Here is a 12,165-nt window from a genome sequence, read left to right as displayed (position 1 = left end):
TGTGAGGTGCTGTCGAAGAAGCCTTGGCAAATTGCTGCAGTGCATCCTGTGGGTAGTACACACGGAACTCATGGTGTGCCAGTGATGGAGGGAATGGATACTTAAGGTGGTGGATGAGCTGCCGATCAAGTGGACTATTTTGTCCTGGATGGTGTCAAGTTTCTTGAGTGTTGTTGCAGCTGCACTTATCTCGGCAACAGGTGAATATTCCATCTCACTCCTCCAGTTCCTTCCCATTTTAAAATTATTTGATCACCCCTTTTCTCAATAAGTGCCATTTATAATTTCTGTGCCCAGTGGACAGGCCGGCAACATGTTGCAAGGGCTTTGTCAATGGACTCTTGTAATAGTTAGCTGGAAATGATCAACAGTCAACTGGGGTGTTGTAGTCTCTATGTTTCCTGCCTTTGATGTTGGAGGCAAGGATTTATTGATGGGATGATGTTTACAAAACCGATTATGTTGTGCTTTGATTGTTGTCAAGTAAAAGTGATGCTTCACAGATAGAGATAGCAAGGCCATAATATTTTTTGAGTCATCAAAAATAAGACTACTCTGGTGAAGAACTTCAGCTGCCACCTGCACCTCTACCCTTCAACATTAACTGTCCTAAATCCAGACAAATGACTTCAACAGAAGTGAAGCTGCAAACAGTTATGCTCATTAACTTTTGATATGCCTATTAAAAGTATATAAATGATAGGTTGCCACTCCGTGACAATCTGGCCTATAGCCTAATATGTTATTGACAGAAAATCCATTTTGACAAAAGAAAATGCACCACTTGAATAGATCAGCAGCACAAAGAACATACATAAGGCACTTAATGGTCTGTAATACAATCCCTCTATTTATAATTAAACCCCAAGACGTCAACTTCCAGCATTAAACTAATTTTACCTTAATATTTATGCATTGAACAGTTTTTATTGTTAGAATGAGGAGAGAATTTACAGATGGCAGGCCATTCAAATGAATTAATGTGTGTCACTAAGGAACAAGCAGTAAAATATGCATCTGGTTTGAATCCCTGATACTGCACATTAGCATTCATTAAATAGAGCAGAATGTAAAAAAATAATGATGCCTTTAACGATTCAAAACTCAAACTATCTTGTATGTTAATGTAGAAGCACTGTGAGCTGTCTGCCTTGGGTTTTTTTTTGTTCCACGGGTTAATACCTCAAGGTCATTAGCACACTGTTCTTTCATCCCTGATCCAGCCTGGACTGAAGGGAATGTAAGTCTGTCTCCCTATTGACTATAAGAATGCTATGTAAAGTGAGTTATGGCCATCTCAAACCATAGCATACTTAGGCACAAAGCACAGACTGCTTCTTATTTGATACAAAAGGTTGGCACATTCATTCCAAGGATCAGTCGTGTGGAAAATGGAAATGTCGCATAGGCAGAGGAGGAAATGCTTTTGAAAGAAAGAAAGGTTTCTATTGTGCTTTTCATGACCACCGGACAGCTCAAAGTGTTTTACAGCTAATAAAGTACTTTTGAAGTGTCGTCACTGTTGTAATGCAGGAAACACAGCAACCAATTTGCATACAGCAAGCTCCCACAAACAGCAAAATAAAAGCAAAATACTGCAGATGCTGGAAATCTGAAATAAAAACAAAAAGTGCTGGAAATACTCAGCAGGTCTGGCAGCATCTGTGGAGAAAGAAGCAGAGTTAGTGTGTCAGGTAAGTCACCTTTCATCAGAACTGGCAAAGGTTAGAAATGTAATAGGTAACCTATGTAATATTTTTTTTTTGTTTTAATCCAACAAACAACAACTTGATAATGGCCAGATAATCTGTTTTTGTGATTTTGATTGAGAGAGAAACATTGGCCAGGACACTGAGGATAACACCCCTGCTTTTCTTCAAAACAGTGCATGGGATCTTTTATACCCACTGGAGAGGGCAGACAGGGCCTCAGTTTAACATCGCATCAAAAAGACATCACCTCCAACAATGCAGCACTCACTCAGTATTGCACTGGACTGTCAGCCTTGATTTTTGTGTTCTAGTCTTGGAGTGGGTCTTGAACCCAGAATCTTATGACTCAGAGGCAAGGATGCTAACAACTGAGCCACAACTGACCTGTAAGATTGAGGTTGGGCTCATTGTTGGGAAGAATGTGGGGTGGTGGGGTGGGGAATGCGGTGGTGGTGTTGAGGAAGGGTGGTTGCAAATCCTGGAGCCACAAGGAGGCAGGCCATACTAGATTTAGCAATGAGTAATGAGCTAGGTTTAGTTAACAGCCTAACAGTGCATGAACATTTATCTAATAGTGATCATAATATGATCATGTTCAATGTAGTGTTTGAAAGGGAGAAACAGCTACTAAGATTCTAGATTGTAGGTAAGGCTGACTTCAATGCAATGAGACAAAGCCTATCTAACTAGAGAACAGGCTATTTTAGATCTAGTTTTATGTAATGAGAAAATAATCTTGTTGGAAAAGAACCTTTAGGGATGAGTGACCATGATATGATAGAACTTTACATGATGTTTGAAAGTGAGGTAGTTCAATCTGAAGCCAGAGTGTTAAATTTGAGCAAAGGAAATTATGAAGCTATGAGGGGCAAATTGACTGAGGTGGATTGGGAAAATACATTAAAAGCTATGACAGTACATAGTCAATGGAAAGTCTTTAAAGAACTATTAAATATTTTACAGCAACTAGACATTCCTTCAAGGCGCAAAAACCCCAAAAGTAAAGGCAGTCAACCGTGGATAACAAAGGAAGTTAAGGATTGTATAAGATGAAAAGAAAAGGCCTATAAAGTTGCCAGCTATAGCAGTAAACCTGAGGATTGGGGGGATTTTAGAATACAGCAAAGGAGGACAAAGAAACTGATAAAGAAAGGGAGCATAGACTATGAATGTAAGCTAGCAAAAAATATAAAAGCGGACTGTAAAAGCATCGAGAGGTATGTAAAAAGGAAACATTTGGCTGAGACAAATGTGGGTCCATTACAAGCAGTGTCATTAGAATTTATAGTGGGAATAGAGAAATGGCAGAGAAGCTAAATGATTACTTTGTGTCTATCTTCACTGAGGAAGATACAAGAAATCTCCCAGAATTAGAGATCCATGGGATTAGGGGGAATGAGGAAGTGAAAGAAATTAGTAAGAAGATTGTACTGGAGAAATGAATGGGGCTGAAAGTTGATATGTCCCCAGGACCTGATACTTAATATCTCAGAGGGTTGAAAGAGGTAGCTATGGAGATAGTGAATACAATGGTGATCATCTTCCAAAATTCTATAGATTCTGGAGTAGTTGCTGCAGATTGGAAGGTAGCAAATGTCACCCCACTATTTAAGAGAGGGAGAGAGAAACAGAGAATTACAGACCTGTTAGCCTTACATCAGTCGTTGGGAAAATGCTAGAATCTATTCTAAAGGATGTGATAAATGGACACTTGGATAATAATGATCTGATTGCGCATAGTCAACATGGATTTATGAATGGGAAAACATGTTTGACGAACTTGTTGGAGTTTTTTGAGGATGGAACTAACGGAATTGATAAAGGGGAGTCAGTGAATGTGGTATACTTGGATTTTCAGAAGGCTTTTGATAAAGTCCCCCAGAGGAGGTTGGTGAGCAAAAGTAAAGCACATGAGATAGGAGGTAATATACTGGCATGGGTAAAGGTTAACAGGCAGAAAGCAGAGAGTAGGAATAAATGGGTCATTCTCATGTTGGCAGATTGTGACCAGTGGGATACTGCTGGGATCAGTGATTCGGCCCCAGTTGTTCACAATATAAATCAATGATTAGGATATGGGGACCAAATGTAGTACTTCCAAGTTCGCAGATGACACAAAACTAAGTGGGAATGTGTGTTGTGAGGAAGATGCAAAGCGGCTTCAAGGGAACTTGGAAAGACTTAGTGAGTGGGCAAGAAAGTGGAAGATGGAATATAATGTAGAAAAATGTGAGGTTATCCACTTTGGTAGGAGAAACAGATGTGCAGAGTATTTCTTAAATGGTAAGAGATTAGAAAGTGTAGATGTACAAAGGGACCTGGGTGTCCTTGTCAATGTCACTGAAAGCTAACATACAGGTGCAGCAAGCAATTAGGAAGGCTAATGGTATGTTAGCCTTTATCGCAAGAGGATTTGAGTACAGGAGTAGTGAAAGTCTTGCTCCAATGTATAGATCCTTAGTTAGACCACACTTGGAGTACTGTGAGCAGTTTTGGTCCCCTTACCTTAGGAAGGATATTATTGCCATAGAGGGACTGCAACTAAGGTTCACCAGACTTGTTCCCGGGATGGCGGGACTGTCCTATGAAGAGAGATTAGGAAAACTGGGCCTGTATTCTCTAGAGTTTCAAACAATGAGAGTTGATCTCATTGAAACCTACAAAATACTTAAAGGGATAGACAGGGTAGATGCATCTAAGATGTTTCCGCTGGTTGGGGAGTCTAGAACCAGGGACACAATTTCAAAATAATGGGGAAGCCACTTAGGGCAGAGATGAGGAGAAGTTTCTTTACTCAGAAGGTTGTGAATCTTTGGAATTCTCCACTCCAGAGGGCTGTGGAAGCTCAGTCTTTGAGTGTGTTTAAAGCAGAGATTGACAGATTTCTAAATACAAATGACATAAGGGGATGCGTGGATAGTGTGCGAAAAAGGTATTGAAGGTATTGATCATAATGAATGGTGGGACAGGCTCGATGGGCTGAATGGCCTACCCCTGCTCCTGTGTTCCTATGTCCTATGTTCCTATCCACAGCAAACTGGGCAAATCTGTTATTGGGTAAAGCAACAGAAGATCCGTAGCAGGTGTTGAAAAAAGAATTGAATGTGATACAGAACCAGTTTATACCCCGAAGGGCAAGATCTCTACTTGCCAAGAAATAACAGCCTTGGACTATTAAAGAGCTAACAAACAACATAAAACTAGAAGACACTAGAATACAAAAATTCTAAAGATACCACAGATCCTGCCAAATGGGAGAGATGCATAGAACACTGAAAACTGATATCAATGAAAATAAGGAAATGGCAGACATGTTGAATAATTACCTTACTTCAGTATTTACTGTGGAGGGAGAGGTCAAAATGTCAGAGAGCCAAGGAAACTAATAGTGAATCAGTGACAGAGACTCTGAAAAATAATATAAACTAAATAACAAAAATGAAGAAAATAATGGCACTAGAGAGTGACAAATGCCCAGGACCAGATGGTTTCCATCCTAGGATTTAAAGGAAGCAGGTGAGAACATTGAAGATGCCCTAATTATAATCTTCCAAAGTTCTCGCAATTCATGAACCGTTCCTTTGGATTGGAAAATTGCACCTGTCACTCTGCTATTTAAGAACGGTGTGAAAGGAAAACCAGAGAATTATAGACCAGTTAGCCTAACATCTGTTATTGGAAAATTACTAGAATATATAATTAAGGATAGGGTGACTGAACACTTTGAAAATTTTCAGCTGATCAGAGCGAGCCAGTATGGAATTGTAAAAGGTAGATCAGGCCTGACAAACGTGATTGAATTTTTTGAAGGGATGACAAACTAGTGGACAGGGAAATGTCTACGGATGTTATTTGCATGGACTTCCAGAAGGCATTTGGTAAAGAGACTGTTAACTCAAGTTGAAGCTCATGAAATTGAAGGCAAATTATTGCCTTGGTTCGGAAATTGCTGAGCAGCAGGAAACGGAGAGTATGGATAATGGGCAGATACTCTAATTAGCAGGATGTAACTAGTGGTGTCCTGCAAGCATCTGTGTTGGGGCCTCAACTATTTGCTGTATTCATTTAACAACTTAGATGATGGGACAGAAAGCCACATATCCAAATTTGCTGATGCCATAAATATAGGTGACATTGTAAGCATACAATTACAAAGAGATATTAATAGTGACTGGGCAAAACTGTGGAAAATGAATTTCAGTATGGGCAAATATGAGGTCATCCACTTTGGACCTGAAACGGATAGAACAGGGTAATTTTTAAATGGTGAAAGGCTAGAAACAGTAGAGGTCCAAAGAGATTTGGGGTACATGGATCATTAAAATGTCATGAACAGGTACAGACATTAATCAAAGAAGCTAATGGAATGCTGGCCTTTATATCTGGAGGACTAGAAGATAAGGGATAGGTTCCATGCTTCAGCTAAACAAAGCCCTGGTTAGACCACATTTAGTTATCATAATTAACATTCATATGATTTATTAAATACTTGATTTCTGCTCTGTAATTGCATTGTTGTGACCAGGTGAGTAACGAAGTCATGAAGAAGCAAATGTTCTAGCAACTTCAGTTATTGCCAGGGCTGCTGGAATATCGTGACCAACTGTTTATCATGGGAATCCCTGAAAGACACGATGCTTTGCCAAAGTCAATACTCCTCTTCCACACCCACATAAACCATCCTGCTACATTACTCAATTCACCCCCTCACCACCATTTCTGACTTATATCTGATGCTGCTGATGAGTCACCTTGGTGTCAGCCATAGCTCAGTGGTAATACTCTTGCTTCTGAGTCAGAAGGTTGTGGGTCCAAGTTGCACTCTAGTAGAGAGTTGAGCACATCATCTTGACTGACAGTAGAGTGCAGCTCTGAAGAGTGTTGTACTGTCGGAGGTGCTGTCTTTTGGAGGAGATTTTAAACTAAGGACCTTTCTTCCCTCTTAGGTGGATGTAAAGGATCGCATGGCATTATGCAAATATGACCAGGGAAATTCTCTCAGCGTCCTGCCCAACATTTATCCCCCAACAAACAAATGAACAGATGATCTGGTCATTTATTTCATTGCTGTTTGTGGGACATTCCTGTGTGCAAATTGGAAGTCACATTTTCTACATTACAAAGTAACTGCCCCACAAAAGTTCCTCATTGGTTGTAAAGCACTTTGGGAGGTCCTGAGGTCAGCAAAGATGTTCTATAAATGCAATTTTTTAAAATTTCTTTTTCGTCTCCTGTTTTCTTTCCTAACGGTACATAGTGCAACCCCTTCCTTCCACATCCAGCAGTTGGTACTCTGGGTTGTTTCCGTAACAAAGTACATTTTAACATGGAAAGGTCCTGAGACTTATTCACATCTTCCTACCAGGTAAAGGCCTGCTACCCAACCCGAACCCGACGGGACCCGAAGACATGTGTCGGGTTCGGGTCGGGTCGGGCTGCTCTTCCGGGTCCGGCCGGGCTCGGTTCAGACACACACAACAAGGTAAGTGTTACAATTTAAAAACTTACCTGAGCTGCGAGTCCAGGACGTCAAACAGGGAAACTGAGTCTGTACAGTGAGAGTGTCAGTGTCTCTATGATGTCATCATGCTCATGCTGCAGCTTCCGGCAGATTGGGAGTCAGAAGGTAAGTGAAGGGAACATTGCGGTGGTCGGATTGGGGTGGGTCGCGCTCGGGGGGAAAATGGAGGGACTCGGGCCGGGTCTGACTCGGGTCTCATGTGGTTCCGTTGGGTTCAGGTTGGTTTTTGTTTGTCACCTGAGTAGGCCTGTACTACCAGGCGAACTGGCCAGAGGAGATGGGAGGGTGGTCTTGCCACTCCACTCTCATTGAATGCCAGTACACCATGGGACGTCACTATAATATGATAGTAATGTCATTGTACTAACAATCCAGAGTCCAGGCTAATGCCTTGGAGATACAAGTTCAAATCCCACCATGATAGCTGGTGGAATTTAAATTCAATTAATTGATAAAAATCTGGAATTGAAGGCTAGTCTCAGCAATAGTGCTCTGAAACTAGCATTGGTTTGTTGTTAAAGACCCATCTGGTTCACTAATGCCCTCTAGGGAAGGAAATCTAGTGTCCTTACCTGGTTTGGCCTACATGTGACTCTGGACCCACAGCAATATGGTTGACTCTTAACTACTCTGAAATGACCGAGCTAGCCATCCAGTTGTCAAGGGCACTTAGGGATGGGCAATAAATGCTGGCCTTGCCAGCGACACCCACATCCCATGAGAGAATCATTAAAAAATCAGTATTTAGGAAGGACAGGCCATTCAATGGCATTACAATTGCTGAATCCCCCACTATCAACATCCTCGGAATTACCATTGACCAGAAAATGAACTGAAGTAACCATATAAATACCGTGGCTACAAGAGCAGGTCAGAGGCTAGGAATCCTGCATCGAGTAACTCTCCTCCTGACTCCCCAAAGCCTGACAACCATCTACAAGGCACAAGTCAGGAGTGTGATGGAATACTCTCCACTTGCCTGGATGGGTGCAGCTCCAACAACACTCAAGAAGCTCGACACCATCCTTGACAAAGCAGCCCGCTTGATTGGCACCCCATCTACAAACATTCTCTCCCTGCACCACCGACGCACAGTGGCAGCAGCGTGTCCCGTCTACAAGATGCACTGCAGCAATGTACCAAGGCGCCTTAGACTGCTCCTTCTAAACCCGCGACCTCTACCTCGAAGGACAAGGGCAGCAGTTGCATGGGAACACCACCACCTGCAAGTTCCCATCCATATTTGGCAACCCAATGGTGGGAAGATAATCTGGGTAACAAGATAAATGGGAGGGTGGGGCTTTGGGGAGGCTAGTGACTTTGAGAACTGGAAAGGGATGTAAGATGTAGGATTAACGATCGAAAAAAAATACAATTCTACATTTAGATATATAACAGAATATCAGTGCATATCCAAAAAAGCCCACAACTTCTCTCAAAGAAATTAAGTGTGCCACGATCTTCAGCAGTTTTTTGATAGCCCAGGTTATTGCAACAGAAAACACTTAATTTCTTTGAACTGAGCTTACTTGGATAACTAACTCCAATATCCAAAGGAACATATCCAAACTACTGGTCAAGCTTCGTCTTTAAACAAGTCATACAAACATACGGATTCGGAGTAGAAGTAGGCTATTCGGCCCCTCTAGCCTGCTCCGCCATTCAATAAGATCATGGCTGATCTGTTTATGTTTCGAATTCCACACTCCCATCTACCCCCCAATACCCCTTGATTTCCTTGCCGAACAAGAATCCATCTACCTCCACCTTAAAAATATTCAATGCTCCTGCCTCCACCACCTTCTGAGGCAGAGAGTTCCAAAGTCACTCTATGACAAACTGTTTGTATTACAGGCCATTTGGCCACTTTTTAACTTATTGCTCATTTGTTACAGCACTTTGCAAATCTTCATTGATAACTAATATCATACTATTCAGTGTCATCATCAGAATGACCTGAGAGTAGAGTTTTGTTTGAATGAATTCCGGCCGAACTCCTCTTCCACGTAAATGTTTCATTGTGACTCAAATGAGGCATTTATGTCTACTTTTGGCTAGGTAACAATCCCTTTAATTCAGTCGTTATATGTAAGAAAAAATAAAGCTGCAATCAGGAAAATGGTAAGCATTAACGATGATAGGTCTAAGTGTCCAAATGGTTGGTGCCTGTGAATGATCATTCTCCTTTCTGCCTTCTCATAACTGCAAGACAGATTGCCAGCAGTTACTTCAGTGCCTCTGCAGATTGGTTGGGAGAAGAAAGGTGCCACCAATCAATCGCGGCTGAGATGCCAGGACCATTGATCCGCATCTGCTTGCTACTGTTCTAAAAGAAAAACTGCAAGGTTTGGTTTGTTGATATGATGATTGATGCATTTTCCCCATTGTTTGGACACCCAATGTATTTGAACCATCGATCTCAACTTGCAAACATTTGGATCGAACACCCTGTCGACTGAAACATTTGTTTCCCTCTTCTTGGTCACAGCAGCCAAAGGCGACGTTAACTCTTTTTAAAAAAAAATCATTCATTGGATGTGGGTGTCGCTGGCAAGGCCAGAATTTACTGCCAATCGCTAATTACCCTTGAGAAGATGGTGGTGAGCCACCTTCTTGAACTGCTGCAGTCCATCTGGTGAGGGTGCACCCACAATGCTGTTACAGAGGGAGTTCCAGGATTTTGACCCAGTGACTGTGAAGGAACGGCGATATAGTTCCAAGTCAGGATGATGTGTGACTTGAAGAGGAAAATACAGATGATGGTGTTGCCATGCGTCAGCTGCCCTTCTCCTTCTAGGTGGTAGAGGTCGTGATTTGGGAGATGCTATCGAAGGAGGCTTGGTGAGATGCTGCAGTGAATCTTGTAGATGGTACACACTGGAGCCATGGTGCACCAATGTTGGAGGGAGTAAATGTTTAAGATTGTGGATGGGGTGCCGATCAAGTGGGCTGCTTTGACCTGGATGCGTTGAGCTTCTTGAGTGTTGTTGGAGCTGCACTCATCCAGGCAAGTGAAGAGTATTTCATCACTCTCTCGAACTATGCCTTATAGATGCTGGACAGGCTTTGGTGAGTCAGGAGGTGAGTTACTCACCACAGAATTCCCAGCCTCTGACCTGCTCTTAAAGCCACAGTGTTGATGTGGCTGGTCCATTTAAGTTTCTGGTCAATGGTAATCCCCTCAAGATGTTGATGGTGGGTCTTTCAATGATGGTGATGTCATTGAACATCAAGGGGAGATGGTTTCACTCTCTCTTGTTGAAGCCAGTCATTGTCTAGCTTTTGTGCAGTGTAAATGTTGCTTACCACTTATCAGCCCAAGCCTGACTGTTATCCAGGTCTTGCTGGATGCAGGCACGGACAGCTTCAGTATCTGAGGAGTCGCGAATGGTACTGAATACTATGCAATTATCAGCGAACATCCCCATTTCTGACCTTGTGATTGAGCGAAGGTCATTGATGAAGCAGCTGAAGATGATTGGGCTTAGGACACTACCTATGAGGAACTCTTGCAGTGATGTCTTGGGGCTGAGATGGGTGACCACCAACAACGACAACCATCATCCTTTGTGCTAGGTATGACGCCAACCAGTGGAGAGTTTGCATTGACTTCAATTTTGCTAGGATTTCTTGATGCCACACTTGGTCAGATGCTGCCTTGATATCAAGGGCAGTCTCACTCTCCTTCCCTCTGCCATTCAGCTCTTTTGTCCCTGTTTGGACCAAGGCCTTAGTATAGCGATGAACAGCTGTTGAAGTCATGGGTTTCATAGAGGCTGGCTGATCTCCCGAAAGATCTTTGGGAACTTTTGGCTGGTGGGATCAGCTCTAATTTAGCTGAATTGTACAATATAAGCAAAAACACCCTGCTGGAATACAATACAAAAATGAAAAATGCAGCAATCATTCAGACCACAGATGACCAGTGTCTTGGGTTCAGACCCTTTGACTGACCCACTGAGCGTTTCTGGCATTTCCTTTTCTTAGTTATAGCAAAAATAGCACCAGGGCTGTAGCTCGATGTTGTTTGTTTCCCATTCCAAAATTTATTGCAAAATTAATGTCATCCTTGTTTGTCACTACTTTGAACAATTTCAGTAGCTTTACTGTGTAATGGAGCTCAACTTCAATTGTCAGACAGAATAAAGAGACTTTGCCTCCCATGGATAATGGAAATTGGAGGATAATTGAAAATTGCTCAAAGTTAAACTGCAGTGGAATCAATGATGTCACCAAACAACTACAGTGCGGTGTGTATTTACAGTGATCCTGAACAGCACAGGACGACGTTTTTGTTGTGGCCACTCACAGGTCTGTTTGGCTGTTCCATGCAGGATCCTGATAGAATTAAGAATAGTTCTTGTTTTATTTTAATTCATGAGGAATAAATAAACTTGTGTTCATAGAGCGCATTTCATGACCTCAGGACCGAAAACGCCTCAGAGCCAATGACCTATTGTTGAAGTGTAGGAAATGCGGCAGCCAATTTGGGGGCAAGTTTGCGGACTTTAGTTACCTCTAAGTGACCGAGCTCATGCTGCAACCATGGTGCTCATTCCACACCACAAATCCGGGCTTAAACGAATTTCTACCCCAAAATGTTTTCTCAGTAAAATCTCTGTATGTTGAAAAATATTTAGGAAGAGCAGTCTCAGCAGTGCATAACATTGAAATAAGGTAGCGATTCCAATATCCCAAGCTGCAAGGGTAACGCCTCATACGTCAATGTTCAACACTTCACTTGCATGGAAAATTCAAATTGCTCGCTTTTTTCTGGTGTCTTGCACTCAGAGGCATAATTCAAGCTTAATAAGTCTCTGTCAAGGAATATTTCAGATTGGAAGGAACTCTGCCATTTTCAGGCCACAGCTTAGAGTGCAGCCATCATTTGAAGATTTTTGCATGCGTAACAAAGTGTAACAATTGGGGGGA

At 42.1% G+C, this 12,165-nt stretch overlaps 1 protein-coding gene across 2 annotated transcripts in view; it reads left to right on the top strand.

Moving 5' to 3' along the window:
* The window catches only part of dpp6a (dipeptidyl-peptidase 6a), a 1,544,902-nt gene that overhangs the window by 658,869 nt on the left and 873,868 nt on the right, over positions 1 to 12,165 (top strand). The window lies entirely within an intron of this gene.

The sequence above is a fragment of the Heterodontus francisci genome, chromosome 2, assembly GCF_036365525.1.
Source record: "Heterodontus francisci isolate sHetFra1 chromosome 2, sHetFra1.hap1, whole genome shotgun sequence".
Classification (NCBI taxonomy): Eukaryota; Metazoa; Chordata; class Chondrichthyes; order Heterodontiformes; family Heterodontidae; genus Heterodontus; species Heterodontus francisci.
Note: the sequence above shows the minus strand (reverse complement) of the source record. Positions and strands in the feature narration are given on the sequence as shown.